Raw genomic sequence first — 21,718 nt, forward strand, 5'->3', positions numbered from 1 at the left:
GTAGCTGGAGTTTTGGGATTTTGAATTCATATACTTACTTTAGTGAGAGAAAAGCATACTTGTAATCTCTCCAAGTTCATAGCATTTTTAGAATTACCCTATAAACAAAATCTAAATAGCAACCCAGGGAGCTATACCTAAGAATAATTCTCTTTCACATTTTATAAAATGGAATAAATCTCCCCAGAGGGGGAAAAAAAAAGCAAGGACCAGAAAAAATTAAGTAGATGGTATTTAATCACGAGTAGTTTAGAAAACGTGTAATTAATTGGCTGCATGTTCTAGACAGAAATTATTTGTCAAATTATCTCTGGGTAAATAATGACTGTATTATGAAGGACTTTCTCATGTGTGATTTACTTGTTGTGAAAATATTCATTGAGGATTATTCATTGAGGATTATCTAAAGGATATGATGTTCTCTGGATATTCTAAATTTTGCTCTTGGATAAGCCAGACCATCTGGGAGTGTCTTATCTGGATCATTTGCATAATTGCTTTTTCTGAACTATTTATGCAGTTATGACTTGGACTAAACGGAGTGAAATTATGGTAGCATCAGTCAGAATTTTATATCATATTTATTGTAGAAATGACATTGAAAGTGTCATCTCCTCCATCACACAGTCTGTTCTCTTGATTAAAAACACATAAGATAAATTTCACAGAAGTCTCAACCCATGTGCTGCTGGCGAGCAGCTCAATGGCTTTCCTCGTGGCCCTGGAAATCTTATACCAGATCACATGTGCCTGTTTGCTTTGGCTCCTGGGAACATGAATAGGACTGTGCGGCAGGCACGTTGCTTACTACTATAACCCGCTGGCTTCGTCTTTTTCTCACCCCCATTATTTTCCTTCCTTCATTGCTACCTAGTGATTTTGCTATCTGTGGATTTTGAAAGCTGGTTTTAAAGCCTTTTTAGTGCAGGATATAGTTTAAATAAATGAGTAAACAAATGAACACTTGACTTATCTAGACAGTAGTTTCTCTATAGCGTTCCTTTGGTCACCATTTTTAGGATATGTCCAGTCCTTCCCCTGTTTGTACTTAGACAGTTGTATTTTCTCTCAGCCACACCAGTAATCTTTCTTTTCTTCATCTCGTGGTATTGGTCCTGTCTTGGTCAGTCTTGGTCTCGTTAACGGTTGCTTGACATCTTGCCTTGATCCTCCAGGTTCCTACAACTCCTTACATGTATGTGTCTGTATATGTGTTCACTTCTGATTCTGTATCATGGTTTCAGTTCAATCCCTGTTTTATTCTTTTCTGACTATTCTTATCCTAGTGATTTCCTGATCTCTTTTCCTGAAGTATTATAGTTATGTTAGTTACTTGGCCCGCACTAAGTAATTAAATGAGCCTCCAAGGCAACTTGAGGTGTCTCCTGCTGTCACTGAGTTAACGTGCTGTAGACATTTAATTTAATGTTGACCAGTCAATTAAAAGTATAATTAGGAAAGTACCTACCATTGCATAGAGCCTAATATTCCCATTTAGTTGTTTGAAATAAGCAAACACATTTAAAAATCTGTAGATCATTTGTCAGATGCTTAGATTCTATTAGAAATAGCCTATCTAACAACAAAATGGCAATTACCTATATGTTATAACTTATTAGGCCATAGATTAAGCTTTACATTAAATTGGTTATTAATGTCTCTTGCATTTAAGAATTATATATAAGAATATATATGAATAAATATATATGATTAAGAAAGTTAAAGTCTCAGGAAGAAGGGACAAAAATCAGGTATTTTGACCTATGTTTTGCTCAAACTTTCCACCACATCAGTGAAGCTAATGAAATTAAGAGTAAATGGTCAATGCCAACAATTCTGCTTAATTGTAGCAGAATTACTGCCAGCACTTGCAAGTTGAAGATGATAGATCTGCCCTACTTGTTGCTTTCAAACAGACTGATATCAATAAGAATGAAAAATACAAATGAAAGTCTATTCTTTCATGACAATAGGAAACAGTCACAGTCTCAAGTCACAAATGATTTAGAGATTTAGAGAATGTGATAAAATTAACTAACTGAAGGAAGACACTTAGAAGGGTGTTCTGTCTTTGCAACTTCTGTGAACACTGAAAATTTCTGAGTAGCCTGAACTTTGTGAGGGCTAAGCTAATGACACCTCATCACTATGGCATGGTCTGAGTTAAGAGAAAGGGCTGCTGGAACATCTTTGAGTTTGTTTGAAAACAGAATGGCATAATAGGCAAGACTGAATAAGAAGCTCACTATGCCATTACTGCCAAGAAAGGACTACCAGTTTGATGGACTGATGGACTAAAGGTTGGTGGCCAGTGGACAAGAATTCTAAATCACTACACACATACCAGGACACAAGGAGCTTCCCTATTACTAACTAGTTAAGTTTACTATTTACAAGTTATAGTAACTAATACTACGTAGTGAGTTTCAGCCAAGCTTAAGTATAGTACTGCCCCAAGCCTAGAGTTGATACGAAAGTAAGGGCAAACATTTCTCCAAGAAACTAAAAATAGTAAAGGAAATATGATGTTTCCAAACCAAAAACAGAAAGAAGAGTTAAGAATATTGAATAAGCTTAACTCATGAATTGAATGAATGATTTGGCAGAGCTTAAATGGAGGGGAATTGGAAAACAAGAAGAAGTAGCATTAACATTAGAACTAAAAATGGAAAAATATCTTGTGAAGAAGAGGCAGTGATAGAACAGTTTAAGACCATATAGCTGAACTGTAATTTTAAAAAATGATGGTTATGGAAACAAGCAAGGGAGATCCCTGTATGAAACTCTGGTGTTCCTGAAGGTAGGACCACGAGAAGAATTAGAATAGGAAAAAACAAAAACCAAACACCAAATATAACAGGAAAAACAACACAAAGATGTCATAGAAGACATTCCTGAATTTAATCCATAGATTGAAATTGCACATGGGTAATAATTCTTCTGGAAGAGGTTGAAATAACATCCTTATGGAAGAACTGGTATAGAATAAAGAAAAAGAGATATCAGACTCTCAGCCAGCATAATACTCAAATTCTGAAACACTAGAAGTATTTCTGTTGTAGTAAAAAACAAGAAAGGATAGCACATTAACTCCAGTCTTAGTTAACGTTGATCTGTAAGTACTAGTTAATGTAGTTGAAAAGAGAAAGAAGTAAAAATTGGAAAGCAGATGGAAAAATTAAGATTTTTTCCCCCCAGAGATTATGAATATGCCCTGAAAAACTCAAGAGAATCAATTAAAAATATAAAAATAAAGTAACTCTTGGGGGGGGTTGATTGACACAAAATAATATAAAAACAATCAACATATTTCCTAAATACACATAACTATTAAACATGATGGAAACAAAAGATTAAAATATTCCACTTAAAAAAATTAAAAAGACAGAAATAAATCTGTGGATAAACCTAACTATAAAAGTTCTACACAGAACACCAGACTTGGAAACATAAAAAAAGATGTGTGCCTATCCAGAACACTTACTAAATATACCCATGGTCCCCACATTTTTACTTTAAAACTTATAAGGGAAAAATAAGCATTACAAGACAGACCAAGAAAATTTTTAAAAAATAAAAGTAGAGAGAAAAAACTAATGTCCCCAAATAGTTACATGTATTTTATTCTATGAAAATAATAACAACAAATTTATGTAAGTGCATGAATAGATCAAACAGAAAAGAGTCTAGAAAGAAGATCTCCAAAACCCTATAAAACATTTCCTTTGGTGGGAAATTAATTAGTTTGTTTTGTTTGGGGGGCTGGTGCTTAACCATGTAAATGAATAAGAAGAATTAAAAAGAAAAAGAAGAATAATTATATGCCTTTGATACTCATTATACCAAAACAAAGCCCAGGTATTTTCAGTACTTAAAAATTTTCCTTTATAATGCTAGAAGAAAGGGTAAAAATTTTAAAGGAAAAGGAGGATATTTTAGGTGACAGAATGCAGAGATCATGCAAGGAAATATTCAATTAGATTTTTAAAAAGAGAAAATTTTGCTCAAGGAAAATATTAATGAAGTTAAAACCCAGGTAGCAAACTGAGAAAATATATTTGAACATTTACTTGGCAAAGAACTAATTTTCTTAATACTTAAAGAATTCATTAAGAAAAGGGTCAAAACCTAATTGAAAATGAGCTGAAAATTAAGAGACCGAAAAGACAAGTTACAGACTGGTAGAAAATATTTTTGGAAGGCTTTGCTGATAAAGGACTGTTATCAAGAACATACAAAGAACTCTTAAAACTCAACAATAAGAAAACAAATAACCTTATTCAAAAATAGGCCATAGACCTTCCCACCTCACCAAAGAAGATACACAAATGGAAAAGAAGCATATGAAAAGATATATCATAGTAGATCAAGGAAATACACATTAAAACAACACAGAAATACGACTCCACACTTATTAAAATGCCCAAAATCCAGAACACTGGCAACACCAGGTGCTGGTGAAAATGTGACCATTGCTGGTAGGAATGCAAAATGGTTACAGTCATTTTTCAAGACAGCCTGCCAGTTTCTTATAACACTAAACATACTCTTTACCATATGATCTAGCAATTGTGCTCATTGGTATTTACCCAAAGGAACGGAAAACTTATATCCACACAGAAATCTACAGAGAGATGTTTATATAACAACTTTATTCACAGTTGCCAAAACATGAAGGCAACCAAGATGTCCTTGAGAAGATGAATGGATCAAAAGCTGTAACACATTCAGACAATGGAATATTATTCAGTGTTAAAAAGAAAGGAACTATGCATCCATGAAGAGACATGGAAGAAACTAAATGCATAATTACCAAGTGAAAGAAAAGGCTATATTCTGTGTGAATCCAACTATGTGACATTATGGAAAAGGCAAAACTGTGGAGACCATGAAAAGAGCAGCTGTGTTTTCAGGGTTAGGTGAGAGGGAGAGATGAACAGAGGGAGCACAAATGATTTTTAGGGGAATGAAACTATTCTGTATGATAGATATATGCCATTATACTTTTGCCCAAACCCATAAAATGTAGAACACCAAAGGTTAACTGCAGTGTAAACTATGGACTTTGAGTGATTATGATGTATTAATGTAAGTTCCATTCTAGTGAGTGACGTTGATAATGGGGGAGGCTATCCATGTATGAGGGCAGGGGGTTTATTTTTACTTTGCACTTAAGAGTACTTAAGAGTACTTTGCACTCAATTTTGCTGTGAACCTGTAACTGTTCTAAAAATTAAAATCAGCAAAGGACAGGATCAGGGCACAGAAAATATGCTAATCCTCAGTCATCATTAAGAAATTAAAAAAATTAAATCCCATTTTCACCTTTCAGATTAGTAAATAAAATGTTCCATAATATGTCAGGGATCACTAAGACAGCCTCTTGTTTTGGTAATTCACTAGAAGGACTCACAGATTCAGCATATAGTTAAATTTATGTCTGAGATTCATCACAGTGAAAGGATACAAACCAAAATCATAAAGAAAAACGGGCATGGGGAGAAGTCTGTAGGAAACACTCTATAAAGTTCTGTTGGAAATGTTGAGCTTCCAGAGTCTTCTCCCTATGGAAATTAACAGCCTACACTAATTCCTCCAGCAAAGAGTTGCAGCAAAATTGTGTAAGGCATTATCTGCTAGGGAAGTTTATTAGAGACTCAGTGTCCCAGATTTTTATTGGATCATGTAGGCACCCTCTGCCTAGCATATAGGAAAGCCAAATGTTCTCCATAAAGCACATTGTTTATATGAACAAAGTAAGCATAGTGAACAACTTTGTCATTTATCACAATTTTCTCATTTACAGAAAAAATTTTTTAGCAGTGTAAAGAACTGTTTACCAGTTAAGTTTCCATATACCTACCAAGGGCCAACCCTGCTAGCAAGTCTTTTTAAGGATAGAAGTCTGAGACTTGATATTTTATTAATAATCATATTTAACATTAAGGAATTGGGGAAACTAGACATATTCTTGGTGGGGACAAAAATTGGTGCAACCTTTTTGAAAAATACTTTTGCAGTATGTATCAAAATTTAAAAAGGACACTACCTTTGTCAGTGATTCTGTATGATATTCTTCTAAATAGATGTACAACTCTCACTGTAGCATGATTTGTCATAGCAAAACAATCTAAATTCCACCAGTAAAAGGACTAGTTAAATCAAGGTGCTTTCATGTATGGAATATGTAGTTACTACTAAGTGAGGTAGATTATCTCAGTCACGGTTGTTATAACAAAGTAGCATTGGCTAGGTGACTTATAAACAACAGAAATTTATTTTTCATTGTCCTGAAGGCTAAGAAATCCAAGATCAAGGCACCAAGAGATTCACTATCTAGTAAAAGCTCTATTCCGGGTTGTAGATCTCTGGCTTTTTCATTGAATCCTCACATGGGCACAGAAAAGGAGAGAGCACTCTGGGGTCCCTTTTTAAGAGTACTAATCTCATTCATGAGGTCTCCACCTTGTGACCTGATTAGCTCCTAATACTATCACATTAGGGGTTAAGATTTTAAAATATGAATTTTGGTGGACACACACATTCAGTCCATTGCAGTAATTGATTTGTAAATAAAAATGAGGGAGTAAAGGCAGTTTTATTCCACTCCCCTGCCTTTAAATCAACCAGAAACACCATTAAAAGAAATAAACACTTCTATATATAGGAGAAAGAAAAAGAAAGAAAGAAAGAAAGAAAGAAAGAAAGAAAGAAAGAAAGAAAGAAAGAAAGAAAGAAAGAAAGAAAGAAAGAAAAGAAAAGAAGGAAGGAAGAGGGGAGAGAGGGAGAGAGGAAAGTAGAAAGGGAGGGAGGGAGGAAAAGAAAGAGGGGGAGGGAGAGGAAGGAAGGAAAGAAAGGAAAAAAGAAAGAAAATGGAAAGGAATTTAAGACCTGAGGCCTGAAAGAGATTCCTGTAAAGTGATTAGGATACAATCCCAAAAGGCTCATTCAAGACTCCTTTCACTGATTCTCTCAGTTGCGGATGGGTGGGAGGACAGCACAGACAGGCAACTGAGAATATGGAGGAAGTTCCGTTAAGAGCTGATTCTTTACCACAGAATCACAGACATGTAGCTGGAGGAACATCTCAGCCCGAATGTTACTTGCCTGGTCTCCTGGCTAAGAGAAGCTGTCAGTGATGAAGTGGAGAAAGTGAGTAGTGAAGGCGGACATCTCCAGATTATAGCAAGCATACCCTGCGATTTAGGCTTTGCTATGAGCCACCCTCACCTTTGGAGAGTTTAGCTGGTGCACATAGCCTCTTCCTGAAATAAAGACCTGAATCTGTATATCAAAGATATAACATGTTTCAGGAAGGAGTATAAAATCTGCTAAGTAATACGAGAAACATCTAGTGGAAGTAGCAAATATCTTTGAACATGCCTTATTTTGTTGTATTGTCTGGCAAAGGCAGTTAATTATAATTATAAATCCACTGGAAGTGCTGCCAGGAAGTATGGGAAATTCCGTTTGGTAAATTCCTGAGGGAATAAGACAGATTTGGGATCTAAAACAGATTTCTCGTGGCTAAGCCAAAAAAACAAAAACAAAAAGCAAAAGAACCCCCCAAAAAACCAAAAAACAAAATGAGATCTATGCAGTTTCTAGATAACCCAGTAAAGCAGACATTTATTTTAGGCACAAATATATGAGGGCAAAAAATAACTAGGTCTCATAAATATAGTCAGCTAATCTTTGTCAAAGGAGCAGAGGCAGTACACTGGAGCAAGGTCAGTCTCTTCATCATATGGTGCTGGAACATATGAATATATGCAAAAAAAAAAAAAAACCTAGACACAGCCCCTATACCCTCCACAAAAAAAAAATAATTCAAAATGGATCATAGATCTAAGTGCAAAAGGCAAAATTATTATAAAACGTCTAGAAGGTAACATAAGAAAAAACCTAGATGACCTTGGGCGCGGTGATACTTTTTTAGATATAACACGAGAGATGGTCTATGAAAGAAATAATTGGTAAATAGACCTTCATTAAAATTAAATGCTTCTGCTCTGCAGAAGTCATTGTCGAGAAGGACAAGACACAAAGAGAAAATATTTGCAAATGACTCATCTGATAAAAGGATTTATCCAAAATATACAAAGAACTCTTAAAACGGAATAAGAAAACATCCTGATTAAAAAATCGACCAAAGACCATAACGTCACCAAAAAAGAAATTCACTTGGCAAATGAGTGTATGAAATGATGCTCTACAGTATAGGCCATCAGAGAAATGCAAATTAAAGCAATGAGATACTGCAACACACCTGTTAGAATAGCCAAAATCCAGAACACTGGAAATACCAAATGCTGGTGAGGATCTATAAAGCAACAAGAATTCCAGTCGCTGCTGGTGGGAATCCAACATGGTACATCCACTGTGGAAGACGGTTTGGAGGTTTTTTACAAAACTAAACACCCTTCCATATGATCCAGCAACCACACTCCTTGAAATTTACCAAAAGGAACTGAAAACTTACATCCATACAATATCTACATAGTGTTGCCAGGTATTAGGTAGGAAAGAGAAATGAATAGGGAAAGTACATAACTTTTAGGGGAATAAAAATAGTCTCGATGACATTATAATGACAGGTATATGCCATTGTATATTTGTGCAAACCAGTGGAATGTACAACACAAGAGTTAACTATGATGTAAAGCATGGATTTTGAATGATTATGGTATGTCAGTGTAGCTTCGTCCTTTGTAAAAAATACACCATTCTCATGAGTGTTGTGAAATGAGGGAAGCTGTGCATGTGTGGAGATAGAATACAGGAAATCTCTATGCCTTTTTCTTAATTTTGTTGTAAATCTAATACTCACAAAAAATAAAGTCTAAAAAACTGACTAAAGCATGACAAGAATAATCTAGTATCCATGGAAAAATTGACACATTAGAGTATTTTTCCATCATTTTATCAATTATATTTTTCCTTTTAGTCTTTAGATGAAGTCAGTCTTAGTATTTCAGACAGCGATGAATACTATGTGGCTTTGTGAAATTTTGTTCTAAACTCATACTTTTCTGACATACCCTTTCATCTTCAAAATTATATTTGTTAAGATAAAACCGTATTTCTTCGCAACACAGTCATTTTGTGCCTAACTCCAGTTTTACCTTCCAATACTAGTTGTTAACTACTCCCTCCTTCTCTTTAAGGATTGCTGTTGAAAATAGTGACGGAAAAGTTGAATATGAAGTTACTGCCTTCGCAATACCAACAAAACAAAACAAAACAACTGGTTGAATCGATAAGAGAATTTTAAGTAATAGACAGGTAGGGAGAAATAATAAAAATAGAGAAACCTGTATATCCATGGCCACACAATGTTGAGCAAATAATTTAAACTCTCTGGGATTCAGCTTTTTCATGTATAAATATGTGTGAAAGGAGTCAACAATGAGGGCGGGTGGGAGAGAGCTGAAAAAAAATCTGAAAGCCCCCCAAGTCTTGTGATTCCTGTGAACTCTGAACAAAAACTGTACCTGAAATTATAGGTCTAAAATCCCATGTATCTTCCTTGGCAGAAAGCTAATTAATTTGGACATGTTGTAGAAATCAATTTGTAGTGAAACATCAGAATGAATTTATACATAGTGTGTGTGGACCAAGACAACGCTCAATCTAGAAAGTAACTGCACGGTTTTTACTTAGCGGATGTGCTGCTGAGTTCCTGAGGGCCCATTCCTGCAGGATGACTTTGTGAATCAGTGAACTTGAAAATCTAATTCTAACCTTACCAAAAAGAAGGGAGTAAAGTTGCCCACTGTTTAAAGTAATACTGACTACTTTTAGGTTACTCAGAATCCATTTATAAAATTACTACTTCTCATGCATAAATAGCAGGCTTTCAGATTTAAAAACTTTCTGTAATATTCCATGTATTGATTTGCCTGCCATATGCTCACCATCATTTTTCACGAGCTTGCCTCAGCTGCCTGCTGCCCACAGCTGGCTGAAGAAATAGAGTCAATATGCCCACATTCCCTTGTAGATGGTATATAGATAACAGAAGTACATGGCTTACTTGTCTCAAAATGTAGTGCTGACTGGGCAGTATGTATTTACTATCCGCCCTTCTGGATGCTGCTTAAATAGCTGGAAGCTGATCTCTGAGCAGTATCTTTTTTTTTTAAATTTTTTTTCAATGTTTATTTATTTTTGAGACAGAGGGAGACAGCGTGTGAGTGGGAGAGGGGCAGAGAGAGAGGGAGACACAGAATCTGAAACAGGCTCCAGGCTCTGAGCTGTCAGCACAGAGCCTGATGCGGGGCTCGAACCCACGAACCATGAGATCATGACCTGAGCCAAAGTCAGACGGTTAACCGACTGAGCCACCGAGGCACCCCCGAGCAGTATCTTAATAAGCCTTCCTAGTTCTCTTCTTTCTGGTCAGATCCTATCCATAGGAGACAGCAGCAGTATATAAGAAGGTGGTAAGACAGGAATTGAGTATATATTCCTGTCTTTTTGGGCCAACAGTGGCTGAGTTCTAAAAAAAAGCTATAGCCCCTTGCCAACAGCTTTGCCGTACAGCTCTAGGTCCATTTCAGGTTTTGGTAATTTTTTTTCCTTGGTCCCTTTATCACCTTGGAATGACAATCTTCCCATACTTATCAGTCTCAGGGTGCTTCACCATTTTTTGATTATTTCTCTGAACACTACCCACACTTAGGTTAATAATCCTTTTATTAAACTCTTGTCATTAACCCATGTGACTTTGCTATCTGTTTTCTGCTGACCCTGATGGATATAGCAGCTAGAGTACAATGTTAAGAATCAGAAAGCTACTTCTATATTGCTGTTAGTTTATGTATTAATTAATTAACTATGCATTTGTTTCATTATCTTCATCAGAGCATAAGGCATCGACATTCTGGGTGCTGAAATATATAAAAAAACAAACAAACAAAAAAACAAAGACCCTAATCTCAAGGACCTATTCTTTGCTATGGAAAGACTGACACAAAAAGGCAATAAAGTATTAGTACTTTAAGATACTACCAGTACCATAGTACTTTAAGATACTAAGATAGTACCAGTGCTATCTTATGTCTAACTAGAGGGAGTATATGCAGTGACAACTGAGACAGCAAGTTCTTCCTGGTGGGAGGTTGACAGGATCAGAAATAGCTTCGTAGAGGAAATGCTACTAAGGCTAAGGATTAGTAGATATGCCTAAAGTAGGGGAGGATGATGAAAAAAAAAATATGGGAACAGTAAGAGCAAAGGCCCTGAGATTTGCATCAGTAATGATTCATTGAGTGAGGATATGATTTACACAGATCAATCACACATGTAGAGATTTCCTTATAAAGGAATGAGAATCTAGACTATAGGAAAAGTCAGGCAAATCTTGGAGGTCAAGCTTAAATGTTTAGGTTTTCTGTCCTGTGTCAGTCATTTCCACATTTATTAGAAACAGTGTTTTGAGCACACTCCAATATAGGTAGTATTTATTTATAAACTAAATCCATGCACTATTAAAAAATACATACACTACTAAAAATCATAAGAATTAAAACTAAAAGAAATAAGAAAACAGTACTAATGTTTTGCTAATCATTGTTTTTTTTTTGAGAGAGAGAGAGCACACACACGCATGCATGTGAGTGGGGGAGGGGCAGAAGGAGAGAGAGAGAGAGAGAGAGAGAGAGAGAGAATCCTAGAATCCTAGAATCCTAGAATCCTAAGCAGGCTCCATGCCTAGAGCAGAGCTCCAAACAGATCCCACTCTCACTACTGTGAGGTCATGACCTGAGCGGAAATCAAGAGTCTGACGCTTAATCCACTAAGCCACCAGGTGCCCCTATGTTATCTTTACCTAAAATCTTAAGGCAAACCACAAAGAGGTTTATTATTAGTGGTAGAGATTTTTAGTCTAACATAAATTATTTATAAGTATGTATTTTATAAATCTATATAATACATAAATTAAAAATATTTCAATATATACACATATTTAGTTTTATATATATAAATAAAAACTTTTTAAATTTGACAGTGGAAACTCATGATTACCAAGTTATATGGATATTATAATTAACCTAATAAACAATTATTAATTAAGCAAGTACTGTGTGTCCAACATTGACCAGGTACAGAATTAACTTTGCAATTATGTAAAACATGATTTTTTATATTTAAATGTTTTTAGAAGATCACTGGGTATAAATTAAAGCAGGTATTACTATTCCTACATTATAGATAGCAAAAGTTGAGTACGAGAAGTTTTAAGTAACTCGCCTAGGTCACCCAAAAGAGCACAAAAGCAGAGGGGCAGCAAAAAAGCCTTGAGCAGGGCCAAGGTCTGAGTGCTATTCTGGGTATCTAGGTGAAAGGTGCTTCACGTGAAAGCATATCTTTTTTTTTTTTAATGTTTCTTTATTTTTTGAGAGAAAGAGAGAGCATGTGCACACATGAACGAGAGAGGGAGGGGCAGAGAGAGAGGGAGAGATCTCAAGCAGGCTCTGCACTGTCACTGTAGAGCCCCATGCGGGGCAAAATCTCACAACTGTGAGATAATGATGTGAGCTGAAATCAACAGTCAGTTGCTTAAATGACTGAGCTCCCCAGGCACCGCTCACGTGAAAACATTTCTAGGAGGAAGCTTGGTCTCAGTGTCAACAGATGAGAACATATTTCAAGGCTTGAAGTGTATCCTTTTTTGAAATAGGCTTCTTGATACCTTTTGTTTTAGGGGACATATCTCTTCCTTAAATATTGTGAAGTTACTCCACTAGTTTCTGAGCATTAGTCTATTTAGTTTAACCTTTGGTACATTTATAAACATCCTCACTTATGTTGTCTGTTTACTCCTGTTTGTATTCCTTGAAGCCACTCAATTATTCGGTCACAACTATCAAGTAGTTAGCACTGATAATGGCAAATTAAAGGCTAGTATTGTCAACATTCACCTATAAACTAGCAAATTCTTTTGAACATCATACCAGTGTGACTACCAGAGTCACTTCCCACAGCCTCACACGTGATGGTTTCATCATGCCCAAGATAGGTTCACCTTTCCTGTACCTCCCTCTGTCATCTCACAGGAGCATTTTTGGTTTAAATGATGGCCTATTATGGAACAGTTGAATAAAAGGAAGCTCATGAGTAGCATTTAAAACTATTAAAGTATTTGGGACCAGGGACTAACCATAAACTGAATTATAGATGTCACTGTTTAATCGTCCTTCACATAAACTTTTAGTAAAGTCCATTCCAATTTCCTCACTTTTCCTTGGAGCCGTCCTTAATAACATCTTCCATTTGACTGTTCTAAGTTTAACTTTCTTCCTTGAGCTTGTGTGAGAACAAATTTCCTTGAGCTGGCACTATCTTGAGCAGCCTGGCTGCAGTTTGGGGCAATGACCTTGCATCTCCTGAACAACTGTGACCTCACCCATTGTTTTCATCTATTTGCTGGAATTCTACTACTTTTATGTGGGTTGTACTGAGTTTCCCTCTAACTGGAATATAACAAGAAGGGATTTAAATAGGAGGAAATGCTTTCAAAAGGGGAAAAAAAAGTTCACATAGCATAAGGAATTTACTAAATTATTAATGTACTATTTGTATAACCTAATTAAGAATATGCTCACTCTTTTAGAGTTGACTAATATGTTGTATTAGTTATTTTGTGAGTTTTGTTACCTTCTTAAAATTCTTCCTTCTATATTAAGCATAATTTTAAGCCTCTACTTGTACTTTGGCCTTGCTCTGTTCTTTATTTTTCTGATCTTCAGTCATCTTAATATAGCGTGATTAATTTTTTCCCAAAAGTTTATTTGACAGTTATTTTCTTCTCTATTTAGTATGAATATGTGGTCAGTGATACAAGATTTTAAAGGTTGTGACCAGGAAAATTTTGTTTAATAGTATTTACAAGGACAGCAATTGAATTGTGAATGAGAAAAATAACTGTGCTGTGCTTAATACAAGAAACCATTGTACTGAAAAGATCTTGGAATGTTGGTACAGTCACGTACAGTATAAAGTGCTGGGACAGACAAAGCAGAATTTTGCAGAAGAAAAATCAGTTATGACCACTGATAGTTGAGTTTACATTAGTTTTCTTCTTTGGTTTAAATAAAAAGAAAGTTTTCAAAATGCTACTCATGGACATAAACCAGACCACTAACCGCCATATATATGAATACACATGAGCTCCTATTGATGGGTGGATAAAAATAGAGATAGTAAGGATTCCCGGAAGATGGCGGCGTAGGAGGACGCTGGGCTCACCTTGCGTCCTGCTGATCACTTAGATCCCACCTACACCTGCCTAACTAACCCAGAAAACCGCCAGAGGTTTCCTATCCAAAATGACCAAACAGAAGGATTCCCCTCAGAAGAATCTCCAGGAAATAACAACAGCTAATGAGCTGATCAAAAAGGATTTAAATAATATAACAGAAAGTGAATTTAGAATAATAGTCATAAAATTAATCGCTGGGCTTGAAAACAGTATAGAGGACAGCAGAGAATCTCTTGCTACAGAGATCAAGGGACTCAGGAACAGTCATGAGGAGCTGAAAAACGCTTTAAACGAAATGCAAAACAAAATGGAAACCACGACTGCTCGGATTGAAGAGGCAGAGGAGAGAATAGATGAACTAGAAGATAAAGTTATGGAAAAAGAGGAAGCTGAGAGAAAGATTAAAAAAATCCAGGAGTATGAGGGGAAAATTAGAGAACTAAGTGATACACTAAAAAGAAATAATATATGCATAATTGGTATCCCAGAGGAGGAAGAGAGAGGGAAAGGTGCTGAAGGGGTACTTGAAGAAATAATAGCTGAGAACTTCCCTGAACTGGGGAAGGAAAAAGGCATTGAAATCCAAGAGGCACAGAGAACTCCCTTCAGACGTCACTTGAATCGATCTTCTGCACGACATATCATAGTGAAACTGGCAAAATACAAGGATAAAGAGAAAATTCTGAAAGCAGCAAGGGATAAACGTGCCCTCACATATAAATGGAGACCTATAAGACCCGTGACTGATCTCTCTTTGGAAACTTGGCAGGCCAGAAAGAATTGGCACGATATCTTCAGTGTGCTAAACAGAAAAAATATGCAGCCGAGAATCCTTTATCCAGCAAGTCTGTCATTTAGAATAGAAGGAGAGATAAAGGTCTTCCCAAACAAACAAAAACTGAAGGAATTTGTCACCACTAAACCAGCCCTACAAGGCATCCTAAGGGGGATCCTGTGAGACAAAGTACCAGAGACATCACTACAAGCATAAAACATACAGACATCACAATGACTCTAAACTCCTATCTTTCTATAATAACACTGAATGTAAATGGATTAAATGCGCCAACCAAAAGACATAGGGTATCAGAATGGATAAAAAAACAAGACCCATCTATTTGCTGTCTACAAGAGACTCATTTTAGACCTTTAGATTGAGAGTGAGGGGATGGAGAACTATTTATCATGCTACTGGAAGCCAAAAGAAAGCTGGAGTAGCCATACTTATATCAGACAAACTAGACTTTAAATTAAAGGCTGTAACAAGAGATGAAGAAGGGCATTATATAATAATCACAGGGTCTATCCATCAGGAAGAGCTAACAATTATAAATGTCTATGCGCCGAATACCGGAGCCCCCAAATATATAAAACAATTACTCATAAACATAAGCAACCTTATTGATAAGAATGTGGTAATTGCAGGGGACTTTAACACTCCACTTACAGAAATGGATAGATCATCTAGACACACGGTCAATAAAGAAACAAGGGCCCTGAATGATACATTGGATCAGATGGACTTGACAGACCTATTTAGAACTCTGCATCCCAAAGCCACAGAATATACTTTCTTCTCGAGTGCACACGGAACATTCTCCAGATAGATCATATACTGGGTCACAAAACAGCCCTTCATAAGTTTACAAGAATTGAAATTATACCATGCATACTTTCAGACCACAATGTTATGAAGCTTGAAATCAACCACAGGAAAAAGTCTGGAAAACCTCCAAAAGCATGGAGGTTAAAGAACACCCTACTTAACGAATGAGTGGGTCAACCAGGCAATTAGAGAAGAAATTAAAAATATATGGAAACAAACGAAAATGAAAATACAACAATCCAAACGCTTTGGGACGCAGCGAAGGCAGTCCTGAGAGGAAAATACATTGCAATCCAGGCCTATCTCAAGAAACAAGAAAAATCCCCAATACAAAATCTAACAGCACACCTAAAGGAAATAGAAGCAGAACAGCAAAGGCAGCCTAAACCCAGCAGAAGAAGAAAAATAATAAAGATCAGAGCAGAAATAAACAATATAGAATCTAAAAAAACTGTAGAGCAGATCAATGAAACCAAAAGTTGGTTTTTTGAAAAAATAAACAAAATTGATAAACCTCTAGCCAGGCTTCTCAAAAAGAAAAGGGAGATGACCCAAATAGATAAAATCATGAATGAAAATGGGATTATTACAACCAATCCCTCAGAGATACAAACAATTATCAGGGAATACTATGAAAAATTATATGCCAACAAATTGGACAACCTGGAAGAAATGGACAAATTCCTAAACACCCACACGCTTCCAAAACTCAATCAGGAGGAAATAGAGAGCTTGAACAGACCCATAACCAGCGAAGAAATTGAATTGGTTATCAAAAATCTCCCAACAAATAAGAGTCCAGGACCAGATGGCTTCCCAGGGGAGTTCTACCAGATGTTTAAAGCAGAGATAATACCTATCCTTCTCAAGCTATTCCAAGAAATAGAAAGGGAAGGAAAACTTCCAGACTCATCTATGAAGCCAGTATTACTTTGATTCCTAAACCAGACAGAGACCCGGTAAAAAAAGAGAACTACAGGCCAATATCCCTGATGAATATGGATGCAAAAATTCTCAATAAGATACTAGCAAATCGAATTCAACGGCATATAAAAAGAATTATTCACCATGATCAAGTGGGATTCATTCCTGGGATGCAGGGCTGGTTCAACATTCGCAAATCAATCAACGTGATACATCACATTAACAAAAAAAAAAGAGAAGAACCATATGATCCTGTCAATCGATGCAGAAAAGGCCTTTGACAAAATCCAGCACCCTTTCTTAATAAAAACCCTGAGAAAGTCGGGATAGAAGGAACATACTTAAAGATCATAAAAGCCATTTATGAAAAGCCCACAGCTCACATCATCCTCAATGGGGAAAAACTGAGAGCTTTTTCCCTGAGATCAGGAACACGACAGGGATGCCCACTCTCACCGATGTTGTTTAACATAGTGCTGGAAGTTCTCGCATCAGCAATCAGACAACACAAAGGAAATCAAAGGCATCAAAATTGGCAAAGATGAAGTCAAGCTTTCACTTTTTGCAGATGACATGATAGTATACATGGAAAATCCGACAGACTCCACCAAAAGTCTGCTAGAACTGATACATGAATTCAGCAAAGTTGCAGGATACAAAATCAATGTCCAGAAATCAGTTGCATTCTTATACCCTAACAATGAAGCAACAGAAAGACAAATAAAGAAACTGATCCCATTCACAATTGCACCAAGAAGCATAAAATACCTAGGAATAAATCTAACCAAAGATGTACAAGATCTGTATGCTGAAAACTATAGAAAGCTTATGAAGGTAATTGAAGAAGATATAAAGAAATGGAAAGACATTCCCTGCTCATGGATTGGAAGAATAAATATTGTCAAAATGTCAATACTACCCAAAGCTATCTACACATTCAATGCAATCCCAATCAAAATTGCACCAGCATTCTTCTCGAAACTAGAACAAGCCATCCTAAAATTCATATGGAACCACAAAAGGCCCCAAATAGCCAAAGTAATTGTGAAGAAGAAGACCAAAGCAGGAGGCCTCACAATCCCAGACTTTAGCCTCTACTACAAAGCTGTAATCATCAAGACAGCATGGTATTGGCACAAAAACAGACACATAGACCAATGGAATAGAATAGAAACCCCAGAACTAGACCCACAAACGTATTGCCAACTCATCTTTGACAAAGCAGGAAGAACATCCAATGGAAAAAAGACAGTCTCTTTAACAAATGGTGCTGGGAGAACTGGACAGCAACATGCAGAAGATTGAAACTAGACCACTTTCTCACACCATTCACAAAAATAAACCCAAAATGGATAAAGGACCTGAATGTGAGACAGGAAACCATCAAAACCCTAGAGGAGAAAGCAGGAAAAGACCTCTCTGACCTCAGCTGTAGCAGTCTCTTACTCGACACATCCCCAAAGGCAAGGGAAATAAAAGCAAAAATGAATTACTGGGACCTTATGAAGATAAAAAGCTTCTGCACAGCAAAGGAAACAACCAACAAAACTAAAAGGCAACCAACGGAATGGGAAAAGATAGTTGCAAATGACATATCAGACAAAGGGCTAGTATCCAAAATCTATAAAGAGCTCACCAAACTCCACACCCAAAAAACAAATAACCCAGTGAAGAAATGGGCAGAAAACATGAATAGACACTTCTCTAAAGAAGACATCCAGATGGCCAACAGGCACATGAAAAGATGTTCAACGTCGCTCCTTATCAGGGAAATACAAATCAAAACCACACTCAGATATCACCTCACACCAGTCAGAGTGGCCAAAATGAACAAATCAGGAGACTATAGATGCTGGAGAGGATGTGGAGAAATGGGAACCCTCTTGCACTGTTGGTGGGAATGCAAATTGGTGCAGCCGCTCTGGAAAGCAGTGTGGAGGTTCCTCAGAAAATTAAAAATAGACCTACCCTATGACCCAGCAATAGCACTGCTAGGAATTTACCCAAGGGATACAGGAGTACTGATGCATAGGGGCACCTGTACCCCAATGTTTATAGCAGCACTCTCAACAATAGCCAAATTATGGAAAGAGCCTAAATGTCCACCAACTGATGAATGGATAAAGAAATTGTGGTTTATATACAGAATGGAATACTACGTGGCAATGAGGAAGAATGAAATATGGCCTTTTGTAGCAACGTGGATGGAACTGGAGAGTGTGATGCTAAGTGAAATAAGCCATACAGAGAAAGACAGATACCATATGGTTTCACTCTTATGTGGATCCTGAAAAACTTAACAGAAACCCATGGGGGAGGGGAAGGAAAAAAAAAAGAGGTTAGAGTGGGAGAGAGCCAAAGCATAAGAGACTGTTGAAAACTGAGAACAAACTGAGGGTTGATGGGGGGTGGGAGGGAGGGGAGGGTGGGTGATGGGTATAGAGGAGGGCACCTTTTGGGATGAGCACTGGGTGTTGTATGGAAACCAATTTGACAATAAATTTCATATATTGAAAAAAAAATAAAAAAAAATAAAAAAAATAGAGATAGTAAAAGAGATCTTAACTCGAGAATAATAACTATGAATTTCTCAGAAATTATTTTCAGTAGTATGAAATTTGAATACTTTTAAAAGTCATACCAGATGCGGTATACTGATATGTTTTGGATATCATACAGGTTTTAAAACCTTTTTTTTTAAAAATGCAGCTCTCTGGGATGTAAAATTGCAGTGTAAATTAAGAATGACAGAACAAAATGTGAAATATTTTTAGTGTTTTTTAAATTTTTTGTTTTTAATTTTAATTCCAGAATAGTTAATATAGAATGTTATGTAAGTTTGAGGTATACATTATAGCAGTTCAATAATTCTATACACTATTATAGAACTCTATACAATTCTATATTAAAGAACCTTTTAAGGTTCTTTAAATCTCTTTCAGAAGGGCAGTTATATTCCATAGGTGGGAAGAAATCAATGTATATTTGATTTTATAAATGAAAATATGCACCTTTGTTATATCTATGTACTTTTAGTATACTGGGATGACACCAGTGTTAAGAAGATAAGTGTTTACTTTGTAAGTATATACATTTCACTGTGAATATGTCTTTCTACTGAGTTCATTGGGTTCTACTCCCACTAGCCAGAAAAAGTATTTTAAAATCTAGAACAATCCAAAATATCATGAATAGGATATTGTTTTTAGATACTTCCTAGTAAGCACAAAATAAAATTCTCTTTGTGTAAAAGTTTACTATTATGATAAAGATATTTAAAAACAATTTTTGCATAATTTATGATATTCCATAAAGCCAATACAAATATGTGACATTGAATATTTTGATCTTCAAATACATCATAGAGATTCCCTGAATAATTGGTGCATCATAAATTTTTACTGCAAAATTATTTATTACCAGCATTACTTATTTCATTCTTGTAAGATACTGTATTTGAAATAAAGGTGGATATAGAGAGAATTTGTTAATATTTTTGTATCTCTAATTGTCAGAGGCTTATGTCTACAACCACCCATCCCTGACAGAATCCTATGGGGTTTTCTCTGTAATAAAGAAGATAAACCAAAGAAAGGAAAGTAAGATAAACCAAATCTGCAATTCAATAACAAAATATGAAAATGAGGATTATGTTGGAAATTATGAAGAAATTATCGTTAAAGGGATGTCATATACAGATTAACATACAGTTTATAAGATATTTTGGCAGAAAGAAAGGAAAGAGTAGAAAAGAGCTTAAAAAATGGAAGAGTTAAAATGAACTGATAACTGATATTAGTTTTAATTGAATTTGTCATGATTGGGATAATACAGTATTGAGCAAAACACATAATAGATCATGTCATGTAATGTTAATTTTGACAACTGTAAATCAGGCTAGGGAACACTATGAAATAATCATGAATGATGCATATACTCTTAATTTTAGACTTGCAAATTTGATTTCTGAGGCTGTTTGCCTTCGAACAACCAAACAGCAGGGTGTTGTGAAATAAATCAATTTGAAAAGAAAACATTCCCTAATGTGATTTGTGGAGTTCCTTTGTAAGAGTGCACAGGTGACATAACTTTGCGTAGTTTCATTTTACCACCTATTTTCATTATGAAGCTGACTGGAACCCAGGGGAGTCAGAGGATGAAGTGAAGCTGAGAATGTATAGGAACTGGGGTGGTTGTCCTGTCTGGTTGCCAACCATGTCACTGAACAGTCTGTGGTGAGCATTTATTGCCTACCAGGGACATTTTCTGAGAACTGCTGATGGAAAAGTGTAGGTTGAACAAACAGTAATGATGGCAAAGGTCTAGTTCTACCTTCCTGCGCCTAAATGAAGTGCTTTAGTTTTGCTAGATTTATTTGCCTCTGATAATAAGCACAGGTTTTCTCATTCATGTGCAGTATTTTGTCAACTGGACTAATGAACTACTTGGGAATATCTCTGATACTCCCCTGCCCCTCTACTGTGAGAGGACTTTGAGGGGTTGCTCAGTACTTGACGGCTGCCAAAGGATGAGGTGGTTTTGTCATTAACACATAGTAAATATGGCCCCTGAGACTGCATCCATTGTTCTGCACTGATTGCCTCTATTGGAAATGACCGCATTGACAATGTCAGTTTTTAAAGTTACAATTTCAGTTATGTCTTTACATGGATAATTTCTTTACAAATATTGTATTTATTATTTCATTAATATGCAAATATGGGATAGTACTTGTATATGTATATTAAGTAAATTAATCTGTGACAGTAATGTCAGTGCCATAGGTCCACCATTGATTTAAAAAAAAAAAAGGTTCTGGTGTATTTTGACCAGAAATTTTTTATTTTTTTATTATTTTATTCTATTTTATTTTATTTTTTTAACGTTTATTTATTTTTGAGACAGAGAGAGACAGAGCATGA

At 36.0% G+C, this 21,718-nt stretch overlaps 1 protein-coding gene across 3 annotated transcripts in view; it reads left to right on the forward strand.

Moving 5' to 3' along the window:
- Positions 1 to 21,718, forward strand: part of THSD7A (thrombospondin type 1 domain containing 7A) — a 434,325-nt gene that overhangs the window by 173,059 nt on the left and 239,548 nt on the right. The gene's annotated exons all lie outside the window — the stretch shown is intronic.

Source organism: Acinonyx jubatus, chromosome A2 (assembly GCF_027475565.1).
Source record: "Acinonyx jubatus isolate Ajub_Pintada_27869175 chromosome A2, VMU_Ajub_asm_v1.0, whole genome shotgun sequence".
In the NCBI taxonomy this organism is placed as follows: domain Eukaryota; kingdom Metazoa; phylum Chordata; class Mammalia; order Carnivora; family Felidae; genus Acinonyx; species Acinonyx jubatus.